Source organism: Nannospalax galili, unplaced genomic scaffold (genome assembly GCF_000622305.1).
Source record: "Nannospalax galili isolate Female #2095 unplaced genomic scaffold, S.galili_v1.0 scaffold488, whole genome shotgun sequence".
Classification (NCBI taxonomy): Eukaryota; Metazoa; Chordata; class Mammalia; order Rodentia; family Spalacidae; genus Nannospalax; species Nannospalax galili.
In genome coordinates this window covers 1,672,341-1,685,218 of record NW_008360316.1, presented here as the reverse complement: position 1 = coordinate 1,685,218, position 12,878 = coordinate 1,672,341, and the positions used below count along the sequence as shown (strand labels likewise).

The 12,878-nt window shown below is 42.6% G+C and overlaps 1 protein-coding gene across 2 annotated transcripts in view; it reads left to right on the top strand.

Annotated features, from left to right (window-relative positions):
* The window catches only part of Trim13 (tripartite motif containing 13), a 72,288-nt gene that overhangs the window by 31,985 nt on the left and 27,425 nt on the right, over nt 1-12,878 (top strand). Inside the window, exons 4-5 of one of the 2 annotated variants that reach the window (XR_003848071.1) lie at nt 563-733; nt 1,547-2,629. The exons of the other annotated variant lie outside the window; for it this stretch is intronic. The gene's annotated coding sequence lies outside the window, so the exon portion shown is untranslated. Of the gene's footprint in view, nt 1-562; nt 734-1,546; nt 2,630-12,878 lie in introns of those variants that run through there. 2 annotated transcript variants of the gene reach the window in all.

Here is a 12,878-nt window from a genome sequence, read left to right as displayed (position 1 = left end):
TTCTTTTGAAGATCTTGTCCATGCCATTATCTTGGGATTCTTCTCCTTCCTGTATGCCTATGAGTCATAAGTTTGGTCTTTTTATGGTGTCACACAATTCCTGCATATTCCATTCTTATGATTTCTTAAATTTCTCATAATCTTTACTTGAGTGGTTTAGTTCATCCACTTTATCTTCCAGTCTTGATACTCTGTTTTCCATTTCATTCATCCTATTGGTGAGGCTTTCTCCTGTCATTTCTAATTGGCTTTCTGAGTGTTTCACTTCCTTCTTCATTTCAGCCTGAGTAGTCTTCAATATTCCTAGCTCTTTTCTGAATTCATTCAGAAGTTTATCCCTATCTTCCTTCAGTTCTTTGATTTCTTTGTGTGTTCTTTAAATTCACTGAATTCTTTTATCATGTTTATAATTATTCTTTTGAGTTCCATGTCCTGCATTATCTCTAGGGGGTTCTCATTATACTCCTCTAGAGGACTATTGGTATTTATTGGGGATATGTTATTTGGTTTTTCAGGTTATTATTTTTTCTCTGTGATTTTGACATGTGAATTTCTTTTGTAGGTTCTGATTTTTGTGTGACACTCAAGCCTTCAAGTTTAGGTCTGCCTTTATGGTTTACTTTTGGGGCATGAAAAGCTGGCTCATTTAAGCTTCCGGTACTCTCTTTTAAGTTTATTTTGGAGTGGCCAAATTGCTTTTGTCTTCAGGATTTCCTATAGAGGCCCAAGTCAGGTGAGAATCAGATGCTCTTGGGCTTTCTCCTAAGGTCTAGATCCCTCCAGGAAAGATGTTGTCCTCAGGAATTTGGGGGTTGGACTGGCCTGGGAGCAGGGTCCAGGAAAGATGCTGGTCTTGGGCAGCTGGTGGCCATGCCACCCACAGATGCAAAGGGAGATGGGGGCGGGAAGAAGCCCCAGGGGCTCCCGGGGACTGCACTGAGGAGCTGGGTTGGTGTGGAGAGGTAAGCCCTGGTGTCCAGGAAAGAGGCTGGTGGGTTGTGCAGCTCAGGGAAGCAGAGGAAGGTGAGGGCAGGCCCAGGCCCAGAGGGCTCCCATGAGAGAGGTTGGCTGCCCAGAGAAGCAGAGGGAGGTGAGGGCTGGACCAGGCCTAGAGGGCTCCTGGGGATGTAAGGGATCTGGAAGCAGTGGTGGTTCCGCAGGAGAGGTCAACCCTGGTGTCCAGGAAAGAGCCTGGAAGGTTGTGCTGCCCAGGGAAGCAGAGGACGGTGAGGGTGGGGCCAGGCCCAGAGTGCTTTTCAGGACCTGGAGAAGGAACTGCGTTGGTCTGGATGCAAAGGACCAGGAAGCAGTGGTGGCTCCCCGGTATCTGGGACTCCAAGACAAGGAATGGGACAGGACCCAGGCTAGGAGGAGAGTCGGGTAGGGGAGATAGGAGGGTGAATGAGGCTGAGGGAGTCAAGGCATGGAGGCTGATGGCACGATGGACTTAACCAGGAGAGAGGCTGGTGGGTTGTGCTGGCCCAGGGACATGGGGAGGTGAGAGCGGGAACATAGTTATCTTTCTTACACATTCTTACCTGCCTAGGGATGGTTCTGCCTACAATGGGCTAGTCCCTCCTCTATCAATTGCCAATCAAGAAAATGCCTCACAGACATGGTCAAGGCCAATCCATCAGAGGAAATTCTCCAATTGAAGTTTTTTTTTTTTTTTAAAGATAAAGAAAGATGAAGGAAAGTGAATAAACCTAAAGGACCCTCAAGCCAACTAGCATGCTCATTATGGAAGTCTTGGGATGAGGAGTGAGAACGAAATTACTGAAGAAATTTAATGGACAAAAAAAAAATCCCAGTTTAAGATAAGAAATGGACCTTCAATTTTGAGAAGTTTAAAGGACTCCAACTAGGATGAGTCAGAAAAGCTTCCAACTGGGACAGACAGTTATAATAATACATTATAATCTGTCCAAAGTCAGAGACAAAGGGAGAATCTCAAAACAGAAAAACTGTCTTCTCATGCATAAGAAAGCTTCCATGAAGTTCCTGGGATACAAAGAGGACTGAACTGGGCCTTTCCTGTACTTTCTTAGATACTGACGGTGTTTGGCTTGGAGACAGGATCTTGCTATGAGGCTTAGTCTGACTGCTAACCACTATGTAGCCCAGGCTGGCCTTGAACTTGAAAACCTCCTGCCTCAGTCACAAATGTGTGCCACCATGCTGGACTTTCTAGTGGATATTCTGATTAAAAGTGAAACTAATACTTTGATAATTAAAGAATTTTATATAAAGAAGCATTAATAAAGGAAGTTAGAACTCTTATAATTGCTTGAAGTATCTGTATTTACCCATAAATGTTATTACTTAATACAAAGTAGTATTATTATATAAATATATGAATTTGCATCTATTACACAGATATTTATATTCAAAAAATAAGGGAGAAATCACAGCTTGGAGAAGCCAGGAGTTGGGAGCTGTCTCCCAATGCACAGAGCTGTACTGAGTTACAGGCACATGAAACATGAATACATGGTCATAAATGCCTCCAAGGGAAGCAAGCAGTATTTAAATAGACAAAGTATGGTGATCCACACAATGGAATGTTAATCAGCAATTAGAAGAAACAGATTAATTCATCCAGTATAGGTAAATCTTAAATGCATCAAGACCATTTGGAGACTGGTCATAGGTACATGGGGATTCATCATTATCTTGTTTTTGTATATGATTGAAGTTTTACAAAATAAAAGTATTAGAATGGTATTTTGATGTAGTATTTTAATGACATCACAATGTTTAGGCGCTTCATGAATGTAACTGAAGTTCCATATTCTAAAGATAGAAATTGCACCTGAATGTTGCACATCAAACTGCTGCTTAGACGAAGATGAAGATCAAGTATATTAACGTAAATAACCTTATTTTATGAAGATACATGACTTAAGCACATTTGAATGATTTCTAATATACAGCTCAAGGGGAAAACACTTATTAGTCTTAAGAGTTTAACTTGCCTGGGTGCTAGAAAAACTGCAGAAAGCTCCCAGACCCCAAGAGCCAGACCCATGCAATCTGAGAAGGTGGAAAGGGGTTGGTAAGGAGTACCTTTCCTTCTGTGCTCTGGTCAATGGAGGGCCTGTGTGAGGGAGGAGCTGTTTGTCAGAAATTTGAAAACAGAAAACCATCAGTCTTGATCTAATTACTTGAGGTTATTTCTTAAGATGATGCTCACCTGTAGGTTTCCCCAACTGTAATGCAAACACTGACATTTCCTTCCTCCAAAAACATATATTCCTAAAAATTGAGAGTTGGGCTGTAGTTCTGTGGTAGAGCACTTGCTTAGACAGGCTCTGAGTTTGATTTGTAGCACTGCTAGAATGAATGAATGACCATATTTCTCCAGAATCAGCATTTATATATGGCGTAAGATACAGGAATGTGGAGGACGGACACACACACACACACACGCACACACACACACACACACACACACACACATCAGCAAAATACTACTTAGCACATCTGATGTAAAAGGTGCTAGACAATTTTAAGTTTCTTATGGAACAAAATAGGGGACAAACAACTAACAGACTAGGCAGAGACACAATGTGGGTGATCAAAGGGCTGAACTAGTAGAATTAGGAGCTAGGATTGAGTAGATGCTCTAATTAAAGACCAAACTGATACTTTCATAATTCATAACTACTATATACATGAATCCTAATAAATAGAGCTCTTTATACTTGTATTTAGGAGCGCATTTTGTTACCCATAAATAATATTATTCATTATTACATAAATGCACATATTGTACCTAATACATAGATATTCATATTTATGTAAATGCCATCTATTATTTATCTAACACATAAGTTATTATATGTTAACCATACTTCAGAGTTGACTGTTTTACGTTAAAGCAATGTCAGAAAATATTATGTAAATCTCTGTGTAAAGGTATGTGGAAGTCTACTTGTGGAAATTCAACATGGCTTAATTTATCACCAGGCACAAGACCCAAATCTACCACCTCCGTCTTCTGCAGCTTCTTCCTCATTCCCACTTCCTCTCTCCTTGAATAGGACACTTGCTCTTATTCAGAACGCTGAGAAATGACTCAACTAGGATAGGCAAGAGAAGAAAAATAAAATATAACTGGGCACTGAGAGACTAGCCCAGTAGTGGGGTGCTTACCTAGCATGCACCCCAGGGGAAAGGATATACCTGGGTGCATCTTAGAATCAGCTTTTATTTGTTAATTACTTATTTACCTATTTATGTGTTTATATATTTATTTGGTAATTCTGGAGGTTGAACCCAGGGACTTGTGCTTACTAAGCAGGTATTCTACCACTGAGTTACACTCCCAGTACTTGAGTTCGTTTTTACCACTGCATCCCAGTTGACTGTCATTGTTACAGTGGCATTATTATCGTTGTTGTGTGTGTATGATGTGCATGTAGAGGAGCATGTAGAGGTCAGAGGACAACTTTGTGGAATTGGTTCTTTTCTTTCACCTCTACCTGGGTTCTGAGGATCGAACTCAGGTGGCCAGGCTTGCCTGGCAAACACCTGTACCAGCTGAGCCATCTTGCCAGCCCAACATCTATATATTTATCTTTTTTTAAAACTTTTAAAAAAATTATTATTTTTATTTTATGTGTATACATGTATCACCTGCATGTAGGTAAGTGCATCCATGTCGTGCAATGCCCGCAGAGGTTAGAAGAGGCTGTTGGATCCCTTGGGACTGGAGTTATGGCCAGTTGTTAGCTGCCATGTGGGTGCTGGGATTCGAACCCGGGTCTTCTGCAAGAACAGCCAGTGTTCTTAACCACTGAGCCATCTTTCCAGCCCCTGTATATTTATCTTATACAAACACTTTCACTAAGTTTGCTTCACAAGCCTTAATGTGCTTTGTTCAAAATTGCTACAAATACATTATTAACATTTCAGGCATGCATAAAAATAGACACTTTTGGTTTACCAAGAAACGAAGATAGGGAATTGTCTTTGGAATTTTTGGTAAAACAAGTTTTTGTTAACAAATTTTTTTTTGTTTGGTTTGGTCTCATTACTAAGAAATCAGAAGGATTTTCAGAGACAGGTGAGGGTTTCCTGTTAAGTTACTAGCTGTAAACTCTTGGTTTCAACCATTCATGTCCAGGCAGGTCTTGAGCAGATGGGTATGCAGGTTACTTATGTTGGGTGTGCTGGCCTCCCTCCTCCACCTTCACCCTGACCTCTGTGTTTCTGTTAGTGGTGCATTGTGGAAGTCTGTGATCATGTGCTTTTACTTTTTACCTATGTACTTCCACAATGCTTGTCTTTTTGAAATATATGTAATTCTTAAATTCAAATTATAAATTTAAGATGTGCAGAATGCTGTGAACCCCTGCCCCATGACTATCCATATTTTCCCACTCCTCCCCGCTTTTCCAGTCTTCCTTCCTTCCTTCTTACTCTTTGCAGTCTCTCTTTTATGAGTTATTTAGGGTTCTCTAGAGGAACAGAACTGATGGAATGAATATATATATATATATTAAAAGAGGATTTATTAGATTGGCTAACATGATATGGTCTGAATAGTTCAACAATGGCTGTCTCACACCGGAGAGGCCAAGAATCTTGTCCACACGTCTGAGTGTCTCAGTAGTCCTAATATGTCACTGAAGGCCTGGAAGATTCCAGGAGAGCTGCTGGTCTTCAGTCTATGTTGGAAGCCTGAAAGAGCTGATTTTAGTATCAATGAAGGAGTGCTGAAGTGGCAACAGCAGGATAGATGAACCTGCCCACAAGAGTGAAGGCAAGCAGGCAAAAAGCAAAGCTTCCTTCTTCCATGACCTTTTATCTGGGCTGCCACCAGCAGGTGCCACCCACATTTAGAGTGGAACTTCCTATTTCAAATAATTTAAATAATTTGATCGAGAAAGTCCCTCACAGATCTGGGAATGGTGTTGCACATCTTTAATCCCAGCACTCCAGAGGTAGAGGCAGCCAGATCTCTGTGAGTCTAAGGCCACCCTGGCCTATATAGTGAGTTCCAGGTCAACTAGGGCTACCCTATCTCAAAAGCCAACAACAAAGACAAAACACAAAAAAAGAAACGAGAGAGAGAGAGAGAGAGAGAGAGAGAGAGAGAGAGAGAGAGAAAGTTCCTTACACAGGAGTGCCCAAGGTGACCTTTTAGTTGATTCCAGATCCAGTCAAGTTGACAATCAAGATTAGCTTCCCTCTGTCCCTCTGTCCCTCCATCCCTCATCCCTCCCTCTCATATAGATTCTCTACTCCATCCTTCACAGGAGCCATTTTAAGGGAGTCCTCAGATGCCCTCATTGGTAAATATATCTACCTTCTGGTGTTAAGATTGATATTCTTATAGGCCACGGTTCCAAGAAATTTGTACAAACTGATGGTTTTGTTATTTTGCCTTTATTTTGTCCCCTCTCCTGTTTTGAAAAAGTTTAGAAAAGCATGCTCTTCTGTAGTTACTTTTCCTCCTGCTTTGTAGTGGCTGTCTTCTCAGCCAGGGGAAACAGCCATACAGAACTGCATATGTCCAGAACCTGTGAAATTTTGAGAAGAGGACCAACAATTTAGAAATTGAGGGGACCTCCTGACCTATTCTGAAAATGTGGCCTGATAAAATTTTGTTTAAAAAAAAATCCAACAGAATCTTGTTATGAACACTTTCAGAGGTCTTCATAGGATAGTGTATATACACATATATGTGATTATATTGTTTATTGTGTGTGGAGATGGGGTGGTGGAGGTCAGAAGACAGTTTGTAGGAATCTGTTCTCCTTCCACCATGTGAGGATGGGGAATTGAATTTGTGTATTGGACTTGGGGAGTCAGGCTTAGCAGCAGGTGCCTTTACTGACTGAGCCATCTCACCAGCCCCTTGATAGCATATTTTAAGTGCATTTTTTTTCTTTTTCTTTTTCTTCTCTTTTTGTCTTTTTGAGACAGGGTCTCCCTGTAGCCTCAGCTGTCCTGGAACTCACTATGTAGACCAGGCTGGCCTCCATCTCACAGCGATCCACCTGCCTCTGCCCCCGGAATGCTGGGGTTAAAGCGATGTGCCACCACATCCGGCAGCTAAGTGCACTTATTTATGGAGGGGTTCAAGCCGCTTGACGTTGGTGCTGGGAACTGAACTCAGGTCCCCTGTAAAAGTAGTAACTTCTCTTAACTGCAGAGCCGGCTTCCCAGCCCGTGAACTTCTGACCTTTCTCTGCAGTTCTTGTGTCTGTCTTGGGGGTCTGGCTGTCAAGATTGTTCCCAGGCAGTTTGGATCTCTCCAGGGTAGCACCCCATTGGGTTGGGTTGGGTTGCTCCTGGGCAACATGAGCCACCATTCCTAACAAAAGAGCTTTGTGTTATGCTGTGTGATTTGGACTCTTATGTAAACTTGGGGCAGAAAACTAATGGGAAAATGGGAGGCAGGACGGGTGGTACCTCTCAAACCACGTTGTGCTGATGGATTTGGCGTGCCCCATTAGATTGTGAGAGACCTGAAGCCTGTGCGCTTTCATTTGTCTTTGTATGCCTAGCCCTAACTAAGCACACTGTGCCTGCCTCGCTCTTGGAGTGCTAAACGCGCCGTTGCTGGGTTGAAATGCTGCAAGAGCTAGAAGGCAAGATGCAAATTGTACTATACAGCAGAGCCAGGCTCTTGCAGGGCTGGAGAGCGCTCATGTTACCGGCAGAGGGCGCCCTTGCACCAGTTTTATGGTGCCGTTTCTTTCGCTTTCTTGTTTATGTGAACGTTACCAAGTTAAATCCACCAGACTGAAACTGTCCAGAAATTTAAATGTAAATATGAATTACAAATGCATTAGAATATCATCAGTTGCACAGAGCAAGCTCGCATTACCATTAGTTCAAGAGACACAAGAACAGTCTAGAATTAGCTCAGAGAACACTGACCCGCGACATCGCAGAAAGTCAAATCAAGCAAAGTTCCCAGGTCAGTCTTCTGGGAAACTTAAAATTTAAAATTGGAAGGTCCCTTAATTTGCTTGGCGAGCTAGTTCATCCAATCCAACTACCTCACTTGTTAGAGGAAAATAAGCTCCTCTCAAAAATGGACTTTAAGCTTGCACTAATAGCCAGGAGATGTGGCTATTGGGGGAAAAGGTAACTAAATTCCCCTCTGTTTCTCTCTGTATATACATGTGCATATTTAAATAGAAATATTTTTGGGCTCAGGGTGTAGTTTGGAGGTAGACAGTCCTTAGTACCAGGTTCCAGCACTGAAATAGAAATTATGTATATATAATATATAAAGCTAAAATGTCTCATACACATAAATGTGTACTTAAACATATAGCTTTCAGGCCATTTTAGGTCAATAGCACAGCTTAGTGTATGGTTATGAGCCATTCAGATTATCTGGGTTCCAAATCTGATTAGTCATTTATTAGCTGTGATCTTGAGGAAGTTACTTAAACTCCGCCTTCATCTCCTCATCTATAAAGGAGGTTAATAATTATCTGCATCATTGGATTGTTTAAAGATTAAATGAGTTAATCTTTGTAAAACTGTTAGGACTACTGTTCTAACAGCACTACTATTCTAACAGTCTGCAAAAGTGAAATACATAAAACTTTGGGAAGACACTATTTTAAGAATGAACACTGACAGTATTCCAAGGTACTTTTTTTTTTTTTTAAAGGTTGGGAATAGGCTTCGAATATATGGGGCAACAGAGTGAAATCAGAGAAAGCTATGGGAAAGGGGAGATCCAGACCACCAGAGACCCACAAGAGCATCCTCTCCCACAAGAGCATCCTTGGAGTAGGGATTGCAGAGTCAGGCTAGCTATGACCCAGGAGGACTACAACCCCTGGCCATGTTGAAGTAGCTCAGAGAGGGACCACAGAGACAGCAGTTTGGTTGGTATTAGAGGCCCTACTAGGGGAGAAGCACAGCAAAAACCACCCTTAAAGAAATGCTGCTGTGAGAGATGAGTTCCAGCCTGAGCTGAGGAGTCAGAGCTGACCTGGGGGAAAGGGAGTGGGGCTGTGGAAAAAGGCTTGTGGTTCAGGGGGAACAGGGAAGGACAGAGAGAATGTTGGAAGGAATGAGCTCAAAAGTCCTTGGAAAGGAAGGACAATGAAGTGAGACTGGAGATTGAAGATGTAAGAACTCTCTCCATCAAAGGCCCTTCACATCTGTGTGGTCTTCCAAGGTGCCTTGGAAACTACCTGGGGATCCTGCTAAAATCTTGTCATGATTCTGATGCACTAGGGCTGGAATTCTATCTCCAAGACTGCCATTTTGTAAAGCCAAGCTTGCCATTACAAGCTTCTTGAAATGGTTGCTGGTTCTTAGACTCGCCTATCATCCCTACTGCAGAAAAGAGGGGGCTGAACAGTACAGGACGCTACCAGAGCTTCAAACCAGCTCTACTTGAGACGAGATTGCCTTTGCAAGTTCCCAGATAGTAAGAGTGATTACAGGAGTCTCAGAGCAAAAGCCCCAGTTCTAGGGGTTTGAGCAGACTAGTTTTGGCCACCCAGCCCAGTGCTCAGATTACAGATGGCTAGTAATCTGTGTGTGTTAGATGATTGATATTACAGACAGAGAAATTTTTAATGAATGTGGTAACATTGAAAAGAGGAACAGATAAAGAGATTCAGTGACTCCAAATCAGGGCACTGACTTGATACTAACTTGTTTAGCCAAAAGACCCAGAAGCAGTTAAGGCACTGACATGAGCTTTAGGCTTAAATAGAGGAAGAATTGGGGCAGGGACAAGAAGTGTGCATAATTAAGCAGTCCTGGTCAAGGCGTGACTGATGGAGCCTTGACAAAGTGGTCCTAAGAAGTTACTTCTGTCATAACTTGAAGGAACAGTCTGGATTGTTGCTGTTTGGAGATTGATATAATGGGGTGATCTGTCTGTGAGGTTGCTCCTGGAATCCAAGGTGAATACAGGTATGGGGGTTGGCTGGATGACCTGAGGCACCTTCTCAGGGTCGGAAACAGAATGTAACACTGACAGTATGAAGTCCTGGTTACTCTTTGTGCCATCGACTTTAAAAAAAATTTTTTTTATTAAATTTTGTTGTATTTCATACATAATAACTCAATTTGAATCATCTTTATAGCCCCATCCCCACCAGACCCCTCTCCATAGCTTCCCCACAGGAACCCATATACTCTGTCCTGAGTGTTAAGTCCCACTGTGTCAACTCAGTGTCTCCAGACATTCCCCAGTACAATCCATACACGTGCAGTTTAGTCAGATCCCTCTATCTATCAAAATATCTATCATTTTATTTTTTTTTAACAGAGCATAGGGTAGGGGTTTATTTACAGAGGAGTGGGTGCTCCCCAGTTAGGGTTGCACTGGAAAGTCCACACTCAAATATAGATCCTGTGACTTCCCGACAGCCACAGAAAATGGTGAGAGAGGTGCCTCCTTGTGTTCTCGGCTTATATATCCTTAGCCCCTCCCCCACATGAGGCTAAGGTCCACTGATTGGGTGGGAGAGGTAAGTGACTCTCCCTTCAACTCCTTGATGAGTGCAGGGGAAGGAGGTGTGACAATAGCTTAGTGATCAGAATACACTTCCAGTTAACACTCCACCCCTTCCTCTGTCTCTTACATTCTTTCTGCCAACCTCTTCCACAAAAGTCCCTGAGCCTTGGAGTGGTAGGTATGGGATGATCTTCCTCCTACTGTGGCAAGGCACTGAACTTTTGGGTGTCTGCATCATCAGTTTTCCATGGCCTGTTGACCCATTTCAGTGGGATTCATTCCATCTACTATAAAAACACAAATAGCAAGAAGCAAGGACATCTAAACAGTGGCCGCTATAACTTAACCTATGGGTATAAACACAAACGCTTGGATGCAGGTGTGTCACATCCATCTAACAAAACAATTGCAGTGGTTTCCAACTGGGGTCTATGTTCCCCCCTGCCACAGGGGGTTGGTCTTGTGTACAGTACCAGATGTGTGTTCCATTCCTAGGAGTGGGCATTATATCCAATAGAAATTTGCTGGTTTTACTTACACTAGATGCTCCACTATTGCACCAGCAGGAACATCTTGTTTGGTATGTTGATAGTGCACCACACAGGGTCCATCATTGAGCAGAATTATAGGGGATGAGTCTCCCCAAGTCATCTGCATATTGCTTTTTGTGTGTCATCAACTTTAAAAAAAATATTTTATTATTTTTATTTTATGTGTATGAGTGTATTGCCTGCATGTATGTGAGTGCACCTGTGTCGTGCAGTGCCACGGAGGTCAGAGAGAGCTTTGGATTCCCCTGGAACTGGAGTTAAGGAGGGTTCATAGCCGCCATGTGGGTGCTGGGAATCGAGTCTGGGTCCTCTGTAAGAGCAGTCAGTGCTCTTAACCGCTGAGCCATCTCTCCAGCCCCAATGTGCCATCAACTTTTAAGGGGGATGAGGTAGGACAGACACTCGGGAAGTGACTAACATGTATGTAAGGCAGGTGACTGACCCAAAGTAAGAGATACAAAGTGAAAGCAGTGATGCAAGCTTTTCATCTGCTTCTAGTTACTTTGTGGGCTGCAGTGAAGTCAGTGCCTTTCAGCAAAAGCAGCTTCTAACTGCCTGCTAAAAAGGATTTGAGGAGGCAGGGCAAGTAGGGAAGGGATCCCAGATTTATGGAACCACTCTGCAACCTCCCTGGGGTTGGGAAGAAAAATAGCTGCTTCCATTAAGGTGGGGGCCCAGATCTTTATTAGTGATGGGGGGTGTCCAGTGGGCCAGGGGATGCTAGCAAGAAAGTTCTCAAAGGGCCAGGTATGATGACTGGTGCCTACAATCCCTAATGGGAGGAAGGAGGGGAGTTGAGGCAGGAGGATCAGGAATTTGAGGACAGCCTGGGCTACAATGTGAGACAAAAAAAAAAAAAAAAAGTCCCTTAAGGGCCCCAAAACATCTGCTAAAATTCCCGGTGACATCTTTTTCATATGCTGCCTAGAGGCAGCCATTGGGAGGTTTGAAAGAAGATCCAGGGTTACCCCAGTCAAGCACCTGCCAAGCCAGATGGCCTCCTGAGAGAAGCTGCTAATGGCAACCCAGGCAGCATGTTATTCTACTAACTTTAGAACAGTTTTCAGGGGGAAATGAGGACAGGCCAGTACAGCCAAAAAGGGCTGGGTGTTGGCACCATAGAAAGCCGACTTAAACTTAGAGGTAGGGCTGCCAGGTGTCCTGTATTGAACTGGACAGCGTGGTATTTTATCTTCTGGCCTACTCACATGTGGTTGATGCCTCCTTTAAAAATCTCATTATTTCAGATGTACTTTATCTTATGTTTTGATTTTTTTTAATCAGCAGAAGTTTGTAATTTCAGCTTATTCTAAGTGCTGAATGAACAAACATGACCTAAAAGAGCCTTCAGAACCTTTTGAAATATGAGGAGTCCTTTTATTTATTTGTGTGAAAGTTGTGTTCCAAAACTATGGTTAAATATTCTGTTATATAAAGTAAAAATTGACCCCTCAGAAGGGAAAGGGTACACAATAAAATAGCAAAGTAATTTCCCCTCAGCCTGTGTAGGATGAGTATTTTTGTAATTCTGTTTAGCAGTGAAGTAGGGAAAACACATTTCTCTCTGGGACAATAGGAGAGCTAGTGTCCACTGAGGGTTTGCATGTATCTTTACCTCCTTTTTCATAGTAACCATGAGAAGGAAAACAAGCTGGCAAAGATTTGATATCAAGGTCCAACCTAGAAGATATCCTTAATTCCTCTTTTCCTCTTAGGCCCACAACCAACTTATTAACAAGTTCTGTCAATTATCACCAAAATATATCTTTGATCTTACTTAGCTTTTCTTTCACTCTGGCTCAGTCCTTCACCATCTTGCTTGCAAGTTGCACTGTTTTCCAAACTGCCCCCCATGCTCCTCTTTCCTTCTATAT